Genomic DNA, 17,902 nt, shown 5'->3' on the forward strand with positions numbered 1-17,902 from the left:
TGTTGTTATTAGATATGCAGCTTACAAAATATAAATTAGGTTGAGATTAGATTTGATTTATTACAAATCTATCTATTTTTAGCACTGAATATTGAAATGAGTACTAAAAGCACTATAAGTGCAGTCCAAGTGTTTTGTAACAAATTCTGAGAGTATGCCTCGTAAATTGGATCAGTTCTATTAAGCCTAAATAACAGTTTGTAAATTTGGTCAATACAAAAAAGTAAATAAACAAATGTGAACAAAACACATTTACAGCAGCCCTATTTTCAGGGTTTCTAGGACATAACTAAATATACACGTATGTTAAGCACTAAACAAATAAACAGATACAAATAAAGATAATGGCATTGCATTTACACCCCTATAGTTTAAAAAAAATCTGAGACAGGTTTGCATGGTACATGCTTAAAACCTGCTTAAAACCTGCTGGGACCAAAGTCACATTTTAGTGAAATGCTTGGTAAACAATTCAAAAGATTTATATTAAGCTGAGTAACTATTAATAATCAAACTTTAGTCTTTAAACTTTAGACAATAAATTCTACATGCATGACTGAAGCCCAAGTGCTGAAGGGACAAGTCCCTTCAGCACCACTACTGTGGACCAATGGCACGGATGTGGCTGCAAGGTAGAGCGGAGACAAAGAGCAGCCAGCAGCAACTACTCTGTACCTACTTTGTGTGTCAGCTAGGGGTGCAGCTCTAACACACAGGTTCCTGGTTGTATATTGCAGAGTGCTGCTTTATATTTGCCTTTGCCTTCTGGAAAAAGACTGCAAAGATGATACTATCAACACCTGCTGTGACTTTCTCTGGGTCGTGCCTTGCTGTTGCCCTGCTCCTGTGAGAAGGTTACTACCCCTTGCCCAGTGATGATGCTTCTCTGCCTACATCAGTGGTGACCACATCATATGCCACCTTATCTAAACATAATAAGAGAAGATACAGTCTTCACTCCTTACATGACACAGTTTACAACTTCCGTAACTTCCTAAACCACCAGACAGTTGTGTTAAAGAGCTAAACCAGAGAAAGTAAAGGTTGTAGTGTGGGATTCAGGCCTTTGCAAGTACAATATAACAGATAAAACAGTGCAGTCCTGCTGCCTGACCTACCAGACCTACCTACCTACCAAATTTGATCCTGCAGAAATAGTGAGATATAATAATAGCAGATATATTCTTTGAAAATCAATGCCTTAAAACATTTAAAAAACAATTATGGTCTCTATTCATAGGTCCCAGAGACTTAAGCAGTTACAGTTATTTTCTGAATTCTCTATCATTCATTCCTCTGAGTTGCAAATCGAATTACTTAAAATTTTGCATGAGCATCGGGTGAACTGTTTGTTGCTTTAAACTTACTGATGCATAGAAGTGTTGTGGTTAGATTGCAGTCTTTTCTATTCAACAAATTTTCTGCACATCAACAGAACATTTGAAGAGTCAAAGCAACATTCAACATTTTACCTTCCGCTCTCTGATATTTGCACTGAAATGTAAACTCTGATAACATGGTGTGGTCACTTACACCTGTTTCATTCTGGATGTGTGAGTAAGGGGGTTTTTACACCTGGTCACTTCATGCGTTTTCTGTGATTCGATAGCTATCCGATTGTAAAAAGACCAGGTATAAATGCCATCCGAAACGGTTTCGAGACGGATATAAATCCGAGCGCTCAAACCACTTCAGGAGGTGGTCTGGGATGCATTTCAGATGAAACTGGACAGGTGTAAATGCATGTGGTTGTTCAAGCCACATACGTCAGCACTATACTCCTCCCAAACGGAAGTATGTCACTCGCAGGTGACTCGCGAGTCATGCATCGTTTTCCCACCAGTGCTGGCTCCGATCTTTCACCCAGGTGTAAGAAAAAAATGCGTTGTGTAAAAATAAGACGATGATGTTGAAGATCTTAATAAAGAACAAGAAGTTTACTCCAGCATAGCACTGACAAAATACATGGCGTACTTTGGGTTCGTCAGAGTCGGTAGGAACACGAACCCAGAGCAAATCCTGCTCACACATTTTATACTGTTTTCCTCTTTGTAGTTTAAATGAGATTCTGCTTTGAATGTCTATTGAGCGTAAGATCTGAGTGTCTCCCAAATGGCTGGGTCACACCTTGTTATTTAGCCAGATGTCTTTAAAGGTTAATCACGGTCACGTATACTCTGTGTTGTTATTGTTACAATTGTTATCAGTCAAATAGTCCCTTTAAATGGTAATCACGGTCACCGTGGTCACGCAGACCTTGGCTTGGTATTGTTACAGTTATCAACCAAATGGTCACTTTAAATGGTAATCGCAGTCACGTAAACCCTTCGTTCATGGTGATCCTTGATGTCCCGCTGCCGTTCCCATATTTATAAATGAATCAGGTTTATGCGTTTAGAGTCCTAAACGTATTACCTTATGATACTTGAACTTTTTTAGGAATGAGCTCTTTTAGATGTGTACCTTGGAGTGGAATTTGGGTGCAATTTCTGTAATTTCTTACACAGGTGTGTTGTTGGGTCTTAAAATGCAGCGAAAATGCAGCAAACAGTAAATGCCGTTTTTTGTAGCAACTGCATAAACCAAAGTGTGTACCAGTTCCATTACCCCGGAAATGAGGTAAAATATATTTGCATTTTGGGCGGGAGTAGAAAGATCAGATTGATATCCGATTTGCCGAGATGCATTTATGTGCCCTAATGTAAATGGAAGAGTTTTAACAAATCAGATAGCTATCGGATCAGAGAAAACACATGAAGTGACCAGGTGTAAAAAGGCCCTACAGAAGTAGTTGGGAAACAGGGAGGAACCAGATCAGAAGCATCTAAAAAAAATCAAGGCTTCATCAGTCCGGTCGTGCACATTGGTACCAGTGTAAGTGACCACTATACAGGACAAATCAGCTATTTTTGGCTCTAAATAACCAACAGGCTGGGTAATTGAACTGGCACAAATGACTGGCTGGTGGGTTGATAGTGTTGGCCAGAAATACTTTGAAGCACATTGGCACAAACATTTTGCTAGGATTGAAAGGAACAGAGATGTTCCTCCAAAGTTGTAGTTTTACAACCTTGATATTCAATAAGGCTAAGCCAGAAATGTCCACCCTAACAACACAGTCTGTGTGGTTTCTCTTTTTTAAACACATTTAGCACATGCTGCCATCATAAAGTTTACAGCTAAAAGGTTAATGTTATGGTGCTTAATGTATCCAGTATTGTCATTTTTCAGCGGGTGGTTGAAAGTGTTTAAAATAGAAATGTGAAAATCTGCACATATGAAAGACACACTGGAACCACTAGTCCACTATCAGGGATAAAAACAGACTGAAATGCAGGATACCTAAAATAAACGGGTTTATTAAATAAAAGACACAAAACAGGAACACGGACAAGACAACAGACATCAAAAGACAGCAAACGACAAGGATTCCGCCCGCCATAGGCAACACGGCACGGTTAAATACACAAGACAATTAACACATGAGGAACAGGTGTGCAGAGGCGGGGAGCTAATCTTGTCTTACCAAGGTCTATTAGAAGCTGTTTATGAGCCTAAGTCCCACCAACTCATCTCCAGTCCCCTCTGTCCTTGTCATAATCAAAGAAAACAACCGCTGGCAATGACAATTTTTAGTCACAATATCTACAAGTCACAGGCATAGAAGGACAAGGCCTTACAAACATCTCTAGAGTAAAAATTTCCAACACAAGGGACAACCCTTACTTTCCTTTCATGTCATTCCTGTTCTTTCTGAGTGTGCATGTTTGCTATACGTGATACTTCACGCTTCACTCCTGATTCATGCTAACAAGAGTACTATTGAACCTCTCTGCAGTGCTGTTACCCATGGGGTGGTATGGTGTTGTGTGTGACTTTTTTACACCCGCCATGGTCAATAGTTCCTTGATTAGCTTGCTCTAGAAATTAGCTAAATGGTTAAAATGAATTATTTTGAGAAAGCCATAGTCACAAGTCATTATGATTCTGGCATGGAAAAGCTCTGAAAAGGGTCATGCGAACTGCCAGCCACATTGTTGGAGGTGAGCTTCCCTCCCTCTAGGATATATATACAAGGCGGTGTATAAGAAAAGCCCAGAGGATCATCAGTGACTCCAGCCACCCGTCCCACAGACTGCTCTCTCTGCTTTCCTCAGGAAGACGTCTCTGCAGCATCCGATCCCGCACTTGCCGACTGAGGGATGGCTTTTTCCCACAGGCTATTAGACTAATTAACAGTCAATACACCCTACATCATACTTCCACAATATGGTATGCCACACACTGCACTTTAACTTCAACAGTTAAACACTAGACTATACATACACACTGCATCTAATACAATAATCTATCTGTTATTACTGGATACCATACGATGCACATCCATGACACTTCTGTACCTGTACAATCTGTTGCACTTTATAATATTTTATATATATATATATATATATATATATATATATATATATATATATATATATATATATATATATATATGTACTGTATACCGTATAAGTACATATTGAATTTAATGTGTAGTGCTACTGTAAGTATGCCCAATAGTACACTGTGTACTGACTATATGTATGAGCATATTGCACATTTTCACCTGTTGATTTCATTATCTGATTGTTAATTGTACACACATATTGTACTGAATATATGAATGAGCAAAGTGCACATTTTCACCTGTCAATTCGTATCTGTATGTTAAATTGTTTCTGCAATTTCTGGAGTTCGCTCCTAAAAATTTCACTCACCAAGGCTGTGGTGTGCTGTGGTGATGTGACAATAAAAGTGACTTGACTTGACTTGAAATGCATGAGACATTAACTTAATAATCAGCACTTCCACAGACGTTGATTCTTTGACCTCCGGTGGCCAAAAGTCCAGACCAGCTCAAGTGGTTCTGATGGTCGGATACTTTCTAACGGAGCACCAACATTTGGTTTTGAGGTTTTAGAAAACACACATAAACAACAATTCTTCACATGATCAACAATATATTTTTTCATTCCAATAAAGAAGAATTGTTGTCTTGTAAGTGAGATGACACAGTTTCCGCAAGCTTGTAGATTCCTTTTCTTGTCCTTTCTTAGATGGTTTACAATGTCTCTCAATATTGTCCAGGATCTGAAACAAGGTGCTGTCCCTCTCCTGCTCATTTACTGTTTTTGATTTTGCTGTGCATCAAAGGATGGCTGGTACTGTCCCCATTACATCACTCAACACCGTGAACACCACAGAAACTTCCTGGCTGCCAAAAGATCCTGAAGGCAAGATTCCATCACTGGTTGAGTCATAAGAACCTTTGCCATCCACCTGCACCACTTGATGGATATTGGACAGAGTTGTCACCACCGACATTCTTCAAAAGACTTAGTGATAAGATGATGTCCGATGCAAGACAAATGGCTCAAGGCTCAAAGCACCTGCTACAACATTTTTTGTTCCTGGGACATACTTTAGATCCGAACTGTAAAAAGCAAGTTTTGTCCCCCATTGCTGCTTGCATACGTCATCATGGTTTAGTCAGAATATAGGTAAGAAGATTATTGTCAGTCCATGCTGTGAAGTGTCATCCTCTCAACCAATGGCTAAACTAATCACAGATAGTCCAGTTTAAGGCGAAGAACTATAATCTGTGTGCTGGATAGTACATTTGTAGGCTACGGGTCTGGCAATGGCCTTTGTCAATATCGTCCAGTTTCACAAATTGTTCGTCATGTCTCATTTGGTTGGCTACTTTGTGCATATCATGCAGTGTGTCAGAGATAGACCCATGGTTGTCATTATTAGAGGGAATGAAGGTGTAACATTGATCTCCTATCATGGCACATACACCTCCCTCTTTAGCTAATAGAATATCTAAGGCCATTCTATTTTGTGTTGTAGTCAATCTAAGGGCTGCGAGTTCTTGTTTGATACCTTCGGTTGCCAGATTAGTGGAGTTACTTTAAGTGGCAAGCCGATAATGTGTGACTTCTAGTTGATTCCATACCCGAGTTATCCCATACTGTGGGAAGAAGGAATCAAAGAATTTAATCAGTTTACCTTTTAGTCTATGTTCTGGTGGAGGAAAGTCATCATCAAACATGTTTCTCTTGGGTCGCTTTATCGGTGAGGGTGAGTAAAGTATGACTACACCTGGATACCTAAACCTTGCTAAAGTACATACTCCTTTCTAGTTACGGGGTAGGGCCAGATGCAGGTTTTTACCACAAACCCAGTACCAATCGTCAGCCCTGAGTAATGTGCCTGTGTCAGATAGATGAATAATGAGAACACTGCCTGTGGGCAGGTCCCATCATCTGAATGGGGTAATATAAGTGAGCTTACCTATGACTGGCGATATTACCTGTATATGGTATATGTTATATGGTATGTTTCCTGTTCTGACAAAACAGTGTGTGTGGTTCAATTAAGGAGGAAACTGTACAACAAATGTGTGATAGTCAAAAAGGCTTCTCATCTTAACAATAGCTTTTAGCTCGTCTACGCTGATTGTCTCTCGAAGTCAGATCTTATCTGTGTGTGTGTATGAGAATCTGGCTGTCAGTCAGTATGTAAAAACTGGCTGTCTGAAAAAAGCATTAGCTAGGTCTACTACAGTAAACCACTTGCTTTCTGGTCGAATCTCAGACAAGATTGTGTAAGGATTTTTCACATTCAGAGCTTTCGAAATTACTGCATCATTCACTGCTTGCAAATCCTGGACAAATCGCCACTCCTCTGGTTCATCCAGAGGCCTAAGGTTTTTCACAGGAAAAATAGATGTTCTAACTGGAGAGGTTTCACATGGCACAATCACTCCAGCCTCAAGCAGTGAATTAAATACTGGCATGATACCCTTAATAGCCTCTGGCTTTAGGGGATACTGTGTCTTGCAAGGTCTATAATCTGATTTAAGTGTTATCTGCACCGTTGTACAATTTTTGATCAGACCTACATCATATTTCCCTGTTGCCCAAAGTTCTCTAGGTACTGTTTTTAATCGGGAGTCTTCCACAGAAATGTGTGTCATCTGCCACATTGTTTTCAATACTTCAGTGTCTGCCTGTGGCATTATCTCAACTGTTCTGTCAGCCAAAGCTATCCAATTCAATGACATAAAATAAGCTTTTGTTTTCTCACTGTACAACACTGTGGGGTCTGAACTGTGTTTCCAATCACCAGCTTTTACACATTTTAATGTGCACATTCCTAAATCATCCCACTTCTGTTTCACCGTTTGACAGAGACATATGTGTTATTGAATTCTTTATAGTGAACGGGTGGGCCTTCCCCGGCTTCACATGTATTCTAGAAAGACTCACTTCTGCAGTGAATCTGTGATTATCCAAATATAAATTCTTCAACAACAACACATCAGCTTCTTTCTGCTTTTCAAACCACTCTTGTTCATAAAGTACATCTGGTCCAGAGTGTGTGTGAGCTGTGCAGTGAAGATCATATGTGTTCATTTATTGTGTGCATGTAGGGTTAGTAACAGTACGGCCCTTATCTATTAGAGCTTGACTCACTGAATTTACAGCAGAGGTGCTGAGTTCCCACTCATACACATACAAAAGAGGTCTGGGGTCCCACTTAACAGCCAGAAATTCAGTTGTTTGTCTTGTACACACTTTCAATCCATTTGGGGTGCTAATTAGGTTTATTCCCAATTTGCAAATCGAATCCCTGCCCATCAGATTAATTGGGCAGCATTCAGATAGCAGAAATGAAAATTTGAATGACTGTTGGTTATTCCCAACACACCTTATGGGTGCTGTAAAGTTTTCTCTCACGATAATCCCAGACGCTCCTACTGAATTTAGGGATCTTCCACTCATTTTTGGCATCTGACTCAGCTCATTTATTTTGATCACAGAGTTTCCTGCACCAGAATCTACTAAAACACAATGTCTTTCCCTTCTACATTTAATGTGTGTACTGGAATGTGCTTGTAGGCATCTAAACTGTACTTTTAAATGTGCCTTATTCTTTCAAGACAACCAATAGCTTTCTTTAACATTTAAGTCGGAATCAGAAGTTTGCTGAAGCGTTCCTTCATTGCAAAGCATCAAAGATTTTGACTCACCCATCCCTTCAGGACTGACCTCCTCAACCCCGACCTGAGATGTTGATGGTCATGCTTTTTCCTTGTCGTGTTTCTTGTCCTCCGCAAATAAAACATCCACTGTCTCATCCTGTTCCTCTTCTGCCTCTGCCTCTTCCTCTTCCTTGATGTGTTCGAGACCTCGCCACGGCTTGCATCATTGTTAGCTGAACTTTGTGTGTTCTTTCTTCTTTTCCTGCTCCTGCTTACTTGTGCAGGATTGCTTTTCCACATGCAGAGCATGTTGTTCGATGAGGCTCAGCGTTCCAGTGTCCAGTGATTGATATTTCTGGAATCAGTCCAATTCATGAAACTGTTTCTTAAGTGCGCCTCGTACGCTGTCACTACCCCCTCACTCATAAGGCCACATGGAGATATTGCGCAACTGCCTCGAGTCAGGAAGGTGCTCATGAGCATGCTCAATGTCCTTTAGGGCCCAGGGTTTAACGTCTGAAGTCAAAGCCTCTTCTTCGACAGGTTCAGGATCAGCATTCTCCTTTTGTTTTTCTTTCTGGCGTGTACGATCCTCGATCGGTGGATTCTTCTTCGGCTCCACACAAGCTGGATCCGTGTCCATGCGCACCTGTCCACATGACGCAGCTGCTGCCAGACGTGGTCGAGGAGGTGGTCCATCCAGGTCAGGATCATCTGAAAAAGACTTAAGACACTGGAGACTTTGTGAGCTTCTCATTGTACATTGTGTATTCTGTACATATTTCTTTGGAGTAGATTATTATTCTTTGTGCTTTTCTCAACCTTTTCTCAGCCTCTAATTTCCACATGTGAAAAGCTGTCCAGTTTACTTCCACCCTGTTCTTTTTCCTTACATTATCTTTTTCAATTTGGGTTAGGTTACCTTTCAGCCATTCTAAGTGCTTTAAGCTAAAACTGCCGCCATCTGGGAAGCCACACTCCATCACCCACCACATTAGTTGTGACACAGAATCAGAACCATAATTATTTCTTATAAAATTCACATTAGGTCCATTGACACACACTGTGTTTTTACTGAGCTTGCTCTTAGATTTACTCTTGCCTATGACTATCTGAGTCTAAGCCTGTTCCCTTTCGGAACTCGAGCTGCGTTGAAACGAAATGGGAACGCCCTCTGCGTGACTGTGCTCTGAACCACGTGTGTAATCTGACCAATAGGCATTGGGAACGTGACGTCATCGGCGGATGACGTCGCGTAAACAGTAAGCTACAAATGGCTGCGAGATGGACAAGACGCTAGCTTCTGCTCGTTCAGGTAAGTGCTGCTTTTCTGATACCGTGGTGCTGATCGAGTTATGGCTGGCAGACAGAATTTCCATAAATGTGTTTTTCCGTGTCCCCGTTTCATTACCGGTAAGGATTCGCATGATCGGTGTGTTGTTTGCTTGGGAGTGGAGCATGCACAATCGGCTCTCGAGGGAGTCGATTGCTCGCATTGCAGCCGCATGGCTATGCACGCGCTTCGCTCCCGGAGAGCGCTCTTCGAGGAGAGCACTCTCCCTCGCGGCTCCGGTCCCGCTCTTGCCGAGGCAAAGCGGCACCGTCGCTCGTGTGGCTCGCAGGTCGATTTAGCAGCGGGATTGGAGGCGGATGAGTCCTCTTCAGCCTCGTCTGCTGAATCGAGCTCCGGCTCTCACGGAAAAGCAGGCCCGATGGCTGCTTCTTCTCCCGGTGCGAGCAGCGCGGCATTACATGTCTCTCCCTCCGACGAAGGAGAGCTGATGGATGCTAGCGAGCCCGTGGGCTCCTCACAGCCTGTGCTGGATTTAGATTGGCCGGTGGAGCAGCAGAAGCAGCGCACACCCAGTAAGCTGGATGAGCGTTTCCTGCGCCCTGTGTCACTTCCTCGGCGCCGGAGCCTGCCATTTTTTCCCGATCTGCACGCCAAGGTGTCCAGATCCTGGAAAACCCCGTACTCTATGCACACTTCTCCTAGTCACTCCTTGCTTTACGCGAATGCAGTTGGGGCTATGGCGTGCGGCTACGGGGCAATGGCACGTGTGGAAGAGACGCTGGCTAGCTATCTCTCCCCTAACGTAGCATCATCGCTAAAGGCTCTGGTTTTCCCTACTAAGCCGCTACGTGCTACGTCAGCCTTAGTAGGGAAGGCTTACGCGGCAGCAGGTCAGGCCGCGGGCTGCCTCCACACCATGGGTGTGTTGCAGGCATACCAGGCTGACCTGCTACGTGATTTGGATGAGGGACTTAGCTCCGGGACTGCTGATATTGAGGAGTTGCGTTGCACTGCCGACTTGGCTCTTCGGGCCACGAAGCACACGGCGCGGGCCGTTGGGCGGTCCATGGCGGCCCTGGTGGCCACAGAAAGGCATCTGTGGCTCACCTTGTCCGACCTCCCGGACAAGGATCGAGCTGTGCTACTGGACACACCGATGGCTCCTCCTGGACTGTTTGGCGACGCTGTGACGGCGGTCGTACACAAGTTCCAGGAGTCTAAGAAGCAGTCGGCTCCGTTTAAGCAGTACCTCCCTCGGCGATCTCGTGGGGCTGTTCGGTGGCAGCCCCAGACTGGTCCTTCCGGGCACCGCAAAGCCCAGAGACAGAGCGTGGCCACCCAATCTCCGCGGGCAGGGCCTAAGGGCTCAAGGCGACGCTCTAGGCCCAGGAAGGAGCAGGGATCCTGAGGGTCACCCTCCTCTCTGACAAATCCTGATGATCTACGGTTGGGGGGATGGGGCACGCCTCATGTGACGGTGCCCATCCCTCCCCTGCGCCACCGGGGCGCTAGGCCGTTGGCTCTGCCACAGGATGTGCTTCAGAGCACGGCCCCCCTCCAGCAGGCACCTCCCTCCACTTCAGCCCAAAGTCTCTGTACGGATGGGGGAGGCCCGCCGCCTCTCAGGAGGTCTCAACGGCCGCAGTACGTGGCTCCGGCCGTTCGGGTCATGGAGGCCGGTCTGTCTGCCCTGCCACAGGATGTGCTTCAGGGCGCGGCTTCCCTCCAGCGGTTCGCTCCCCACCTTTCCACCCGAAGGTTCGTTGTGGAGGGTGAGGGTCCGCCGCCTCTCACAAGGTGCATCAGCTGCAGGGCTTGGCCCCAGCTGCTCTGAGTGGGTCAGAGGCCCGCCCTGAGGGGCTGGTTCCCCTGAGGAACTTTCTGACAGCTTGGGAGGAGCTGCCAGGAGTCTCCCGGTGGGTCCTGCGGACCATAGAGGAAGGCTACACGATTCAGTTTGCGTCCTCTCCTCCCCGTTTCAACGGGATGTGTCCCACCCTGGTGAGACCCGAGCAGGCTCTGGTCCTGGAACAAGAAGTGCACACACTCCCGAGGAAAGGAGCCATCGAGGTGGTCCCCCCCTCGGTTCGAGAGTCAGGCTTTTACAGCCCGTACTTCGTCGTTCCGAAGAAGGATGGCGGGTTGCGTCCCATTCTAGATCTACGCTCCTTGAACCGCTCTCTCAGGAGGCTCAGGTTCAGGATGCTCACCCTCAGGGAGGTCGTGGCTCAGATCAGGTCAGGGGACTGGATCGTCCCAATAGATCTGGAAGACGCGTACTTTCACGTTTCCATCCTTCCTGCACACAGGAGGTTCCTGAGGTTTGCTTTCGGGGGCGAAGCTTACCAATATCGGATCCTCCCGTTCGGCCTAGCACTCGCGCCCCGCACTTTCACGAAATGCGTTGACGCAGCAATGACCCCGCTGCGGCTCCAGGGCATCCGCATTTTAAACTACCTCGATGACTGGTTGATTCTGGCTCAGTCGGAGTGCCAGGCATTGCGTCATCGAGATGTCGTCCTCGCCTGCATGAAGGTGCTTGGGTTTCGGCTAAACGCCAGCAAAAGCGTGCTCTCTCCAGCACAGAGAACCACCTTTTTGGGCGTGATCTGGGACTCGGCCCGGATGCAGGCACGGTTGTCACCTGCTCGGGTCGAAGTCATCCTCACCTCAGTCAGGAGAGTGCGGGAAGGCCAGCCACTCACTGTGAAGCGGTTCCAGAGGCTGCTAGGGCTCATGGCTGCGGCGTCCAGCGTAATCCCGCTCGGCCTCCTGCACATGAGGCCCCTCCAGTGGTGGCTCCAGGGCAGGGGGTTTTCTCTTAGGGGAAACCCATATCGTTCCATCAAGGTCTCGCGGCGTGCCCTTCGAGCCTTGGATGTTTGGAAAGACCGAATGTTTCTGTCCCAAGGCCCCGTGTTGGGGGCTCCATGTCGCCGCGTGACACTAACGACGGACGCCTCCCTCACGGGGTGAGGTGCGGTCATGAGTGGCCACTCCGCCCAAGGTCTGTGGAGCGGCCCACGCCTCTCATGGCACATAAATTGCCTGGAGATAATGCCGGTGTTTTTGGGGTTAAAACACTTCCTCCCGGACCTGAGAGATCGCCATGTATTGGTCCGCATGGACAATACTGCGGTGGTCTCCTACATCAACCAGCAAGGGGGCCTCTGATCTCGCCCTTTGTACAAGTTAGCACGAGCGGTCCTCTTGTGATCTCGGGACAGACTCCTCTCTTTGAGGGCCATTTGTATCCCGGGACGGTTGAATGTCAGAGCAGATGCCCTGTCGAGGCAGGGGCCAAGGCCTGGGGAATGGCGTCTCCACCCCGAGGTGGTGGAGTTCATATGGCGGAGGTTCTACAGAGCCCAGGTGGATCTGTTTGCGACCCGGGAAACCTCGCACTGTCCCCTCTGGTTCTCTCTCTCTCACCCAGCCCCGTTAGGTCTGGATGCCATGGTGCAGTTGTGGCTGAGGCTACCTTTCCCCCGATCGCACTGCTCCCTTGAGTTCTGGAGAGAGTTTGCTGGGTTGGAGTCCGTCTCCTCCTGGTAGCACCCCGATGGCTGGGCAAGCCATGGTTTGCGGATCTGGTGTCCCTACTCGGGGGCCCTCCGTGGGAAATTCCTCCCAGGAGGGATCTCCTCTCACAGGCAGGCGGTACCCTGGTGCACCCCCGCCCAGAGCTGTGGAGGCTGTGGCTGTGGCCCCTGAGGAGGCACAGTTCATAGCAGCTGGTCTCACTACCGAGGTAGTAGAGACCCTTCTCCACTCCAGAGCTTCCTCCACGAGGAGGTCGTACGCCGCACGATGGCGACTGTTTACATCATGGTGTGAGCACCATGGCCTGGAACCAGTTAACTGCCCGATCGGCTCAGTTCTGGAGTTCTTACAGGAACAGTGTGCCGCTGGGTTAACCCCCTTGACCCTGAAGGTTTACGTGTCCGCAATTGCGGCATTTAGCACCCCGCTGGTGGGGCAGTCGCTGGGTAGGCACCCATTGGTGACACGTTTCCTCCGCGGCGCCCGGAGGCTGAGGCCCGGGATGAGACCCAGAGTGCCTGTCTGGGATCTGGCAGTTGTGTTGGCGGCTCTATCGGAGCCCCCCTTCAAGCCATTGACCGAAGTGGCCCTTAGGTTTCTGTCTATTAAGACCACCTTCCTCTTGGCGATTTCCTCCCTGAAGAGGATCGGGAATCTGCAGGCCCTGTCCGTGGCCCCGTCTCGCCTGGAATTTGCCCCTGGCATGGCCAGAGTGTTTCTCTATCCGAAACCTGGGTACGTACCGAAGGTGCCTTCGGCCCCCTCACGACCTGTCGTGTTGCAGGCATTCTGCCCTCCTCTGTTTACAGCCCCCGAACAGGAACAACAGAACCGACTGTGTCCAGTGTGAGCACTGGTCACTTACCTCCGCAGGACGAGTCTGTGGAGACTGTCGGAGCAGCTGCTTGTCTGGAAAGGTTTCCCGGCCTCTAAGCAGACGTTGAGCAGATGGGTAGTGGATGCGATTGTGTCGGCTCACGAGTCCTCTGGCCTCCCCGCACCGCTCGGGGTCCGAGCTCACTCCACCCGAAGTGTGGCGGCCTCTACGGCCTTGTCCGCTGGAGTGGCACTCCAAGACATCTGTGACACTGCGGGTTGGTCCACCCCGCTGACCTTTGTCAGGTTCTATGACCTTGACCTCAGAGCCACCCCGGGCTCCTCTGTCCTACGTGCAGGTGCCGAGGCCCTCACTCTCTAAGCAGGGTCTGGTCAGTGTGGCGTGATTGGACACTCGTTCCCATAGCGTTTCGACGCAGCTCGAGTTCCGAAAGGGAACGTCTCTAGGTTACGACCGTAACCCTAGTTCCCTGAGGAACGAGACGCTGAGTCTCCGTGCCACACTCCCTGCATCCATGTTTTTGTCTTAGTCTCTTAATCTAAGTCTCTCCATGTTTTTGTCTTAGTCTCTTAATCTAAGTCTCTTAATCTCTATCTGTACTCTGCGCTATCTGTGCTCTCCAGAGAGTCTACGCCGAGCTCGTCAGCCCTTAATGGTAACCTGAAACCACACAAACAAGACACCTTTAGCACCTAATCCCAGATTAGTGTTGTGCTTTACTTTACCTTTTCTAGACCATGCACTAGGTGCCTATCCAGGTCCCTGACCTGTCGACAGATCCAGGTCTAAATCCTGTCTTTACAGCCCTTTCCACACAGAGACAACCAACAATATAGTTTTACTATTCAACACTAATGAATTTATCTATGGTTATCTAACTGAGTCTTGGTTGATTCTTAGCCTGGTATGAAAGTACTGAGATTCCATGAAGTCTAGGCATAATAAAGTAAGGACAGACAAAAAGGGTATTAAATTGTGCAGGGTTTAAGAATAGACTTGACAGTAGTAACACAGGTGGCTGCAAGTGCTAAGTATAGTTAACTATATGTAACCATTTAATGCACTGAGAGTGGCAAGTGTTCACATAGATTGAAGCAGAGCAGAATAAAAAAAAAATACAAGTTAGACTTACCTTATTCAGCAGAGCCAAAATAAGAAAAGTGAAGAAAATAATCCACAAGCGGACGTAGTCGACCAAGATCACACACAAGCGTCTCTTGAAGTTCAGTGAAGAGTGTGCACATTTCAGGAAGTGTCAGGCTTAGGTAGAAGCAGTTTCTTTATATAAACTTGGAAATGAGGACAGAAATATTAGGAAATTAGAGAACTGGAAAAACATAAACGGAATAAGGAAATTGGAGGAGTATGCTGAAAACTCGGAAATAATAGGAAACTAGGAGGAGCTATGTAAAATAGGAGGAGGAGACTGAAATCTCAAACTTAGAATTAATGGGACACTGGCTGGACTATGTAAATTAAGAAAAGGTGGTGCCTAAAGGTGCCAAAGCATAAATAGAGGCAGCTTCACTAAGACTGTGCACTCGACTGCACCACGCCAGGACTTTACTGCTGAAGACATTTTTCTGAGTTTTTCTCTGTGGATTTAGTTTGACTGCAATAAAGTTGGGACTTTGCTGATCTCATCCAAGCTTGTGGAGTTTACATTCTTTGATTCTTTTTGATTGAAAGATAAAGTTTTGTCTGAAGTTACATTACTGAACATTTGGTATATAGACTCATAATCCATTGCATAATCAAAACTGGAAATGGGAGGTTCAGTCACAAGCTCAATGTGATCCTCCCTCACATGTAGATCATTTAGTTTGTTCAGCATTAACTGGGCATGGGCTAGGACTTACTTGTATCTCATTCACAGTGGTTTTCTCATCACATTTAGTTAATCTGTTTCCCTTTCCCGTGGCTCTTAGACTTTTCTCTGAATTATACTTATTTAGGATCTCTTGCACGGCATAAGCTGTCCAACTTTCTGTGGTTTTTGAACGGACTGTCAGTGCTAGATCTGTGTTTGGACAATTCAAAATGAACATGCCTGTGAATTCATTCAGTTGACCATTCAACACCTACCACTGTTGTTTTTTTAATTTAGCTGTGAATTTTCCTGAACTCCACCCACTCACCGAGTGTAATAGTGTCTGATGCGTTGCATCTGAAAATTGGAGGACCTTTAACTTTCCTTAGATGCACTACTTGAGTTTTTGATGTACTTGACATGGATCTCTGCTCAGGCATGTATCTACTATTGTGTTTATTTTGATTATACTTAGCTTCTGGGTGACTGTGCACATTCAATTGTGCAAGTATACTATCTGCCAGTTGCAGGCCTACTTGCTGAACGATGCTACCCATCTTGACTCATTGACTCAGTGTTTTCTATAATCCAATAATAAGAGCATATGAGCAAGGAAATACAAAAAAAAATGTGTACACTATAAATTTTACTGCTGTGATACCTTGAGTCAATAATAATATCAAAACACTTCAGAGTGAAGTACTACCAGACATGCTTACTCATCACAGGTTAATGCATTGCATACAACATACATTTCCGGTGTAAATGATCACAACATCCCCCCTGTTTAGCCATATTGTAATGAGTCTGTCTGTTTGCTCTGTTTCTGTCTGCTGTCTTGCCCTGCTAATATATATACACTGTTTGTTCACTTCCCTGTCGTGAGTTGTTGTATGTGTTTCTGTTTCCTGTCAGCCCGGTGTTCTGCCTAGTCTTGCCTACCTGTCTGTGTTCCTGTGTCTTGTTTTGTTTATTAAATGGCTAACTGCAATTGGATCCTCACTCATCTTTGCCTCACTGTGACACATATTATAATAAGATTTCAGATATAAAAAAACAACAAATCTGTTACCTTTTTTCTGAAAAATTCTGTGTAACAAAATTCCCTATCACAAGGTTAACTTCAGGTTCTTCATACCATAATGCATATATTGCAAAATTAATAAACAATAATAAACTGTGTTATTATGTGTAAAGACAGAATTCAGTACATATTTGCAATCATCTTTACCAACTAAGCTTCACTCAAATTTATACATATTCCTTGTACTGTTTTGGCTTAATTATAATCCATCCAGACCTTGTAAATGTTGGTCTTGTTTTCTAAGTGTCTTTTGTGTGTCAATATCAAATTTGCAACAAAATCGTTGTGACTTTGTTCAGTTGTCATTTTTGGGTGTTTCATCGAATTGTACCTTTTTCTGAAATGCATTTCACGGAGGTGGCTCCTAGTACGTCGAATTGTGTTTCCAATTGGTGTTTGAATTAGATTTTTGGCTCCTTTCATTTTTCCACAACAGTCCCTGGGTGACACATATTCCACTCCTTTCCAGCACTCTTAGGCACTGTCTAAGATACAGTGGGGGTAAGTCTCTTCCACAACATCAATCATGATGTGTTCTTATCATTGTTGTCCTATTTTGCAGATGCTGTCCACCATGCAGTGTTACCAGATATGTAGTATAATTAGCATGTTTACTCAGCACAGGTTCATGTATCACGTACGACATACATCATTTCTGGTTTAGGCTTACAGCGTTACATATCACAAGACAGAGTGTCCATTCAAGAGTTTCTACCCAGGAATAACTAACAAACGCTTAGCTTAGGGTTCTGTGCAATGAAGAATGAAGACAAGTTCGCCAGTCCAGAATGATCTTCACCTTGACTGAAGTCCTGAGTCACGGCACCAAGGTGACCTTTGGATTTCTTTCTCTCTGACACGGTTTCAGCCTTTACAGGACACGCACTCACCCGCTTCGAATGTTATCACACTATTGAATGGATGTTATCAGTGGTTAATGGGACCATCAATATGATAACATCCATTCAATAGTGTGATAGCATTTGAAGCGGGTGACACTCCAAGTATGGATAATATATTGAATTTATTTTCCTGCACACAGAGAAGTAATAGAGAGACAGTAGTGAATGATGTAGTTGTAATAGAGCTCCACTCACAGAAGTTCTCCCTCGCTTTTCTATTCTCAGTCTAACAGTGAATATTATTAGTAAATATTTACATTACTTAGTACGCAACAAAATAGCAAACAGAAATAAAACAAAAATTAGGAATGAAAGATTTGATCCATGAAAATTATACAGATTTTTAACGATAAAGAATGAAATGAAAATAACATATATGATATACTAAATGAAAGATAC

The sequence above is a fragment of the Tachysurus fulvidraco genome, chromosome 21 (assembly GCF_022655615.1).
Source record: "Tachysurus fulvidraco isolate hzauxx_2018 chromosome 21, HZAU_PFXX_2.0, whole genome shotgun sequence".
Lineage (NCBI taxonomy): Eukaryota > Metazoa > Chordata > Actinopteri > Siluriformes > Bagridae > Tachysurus > Tachysurus fulvidraco.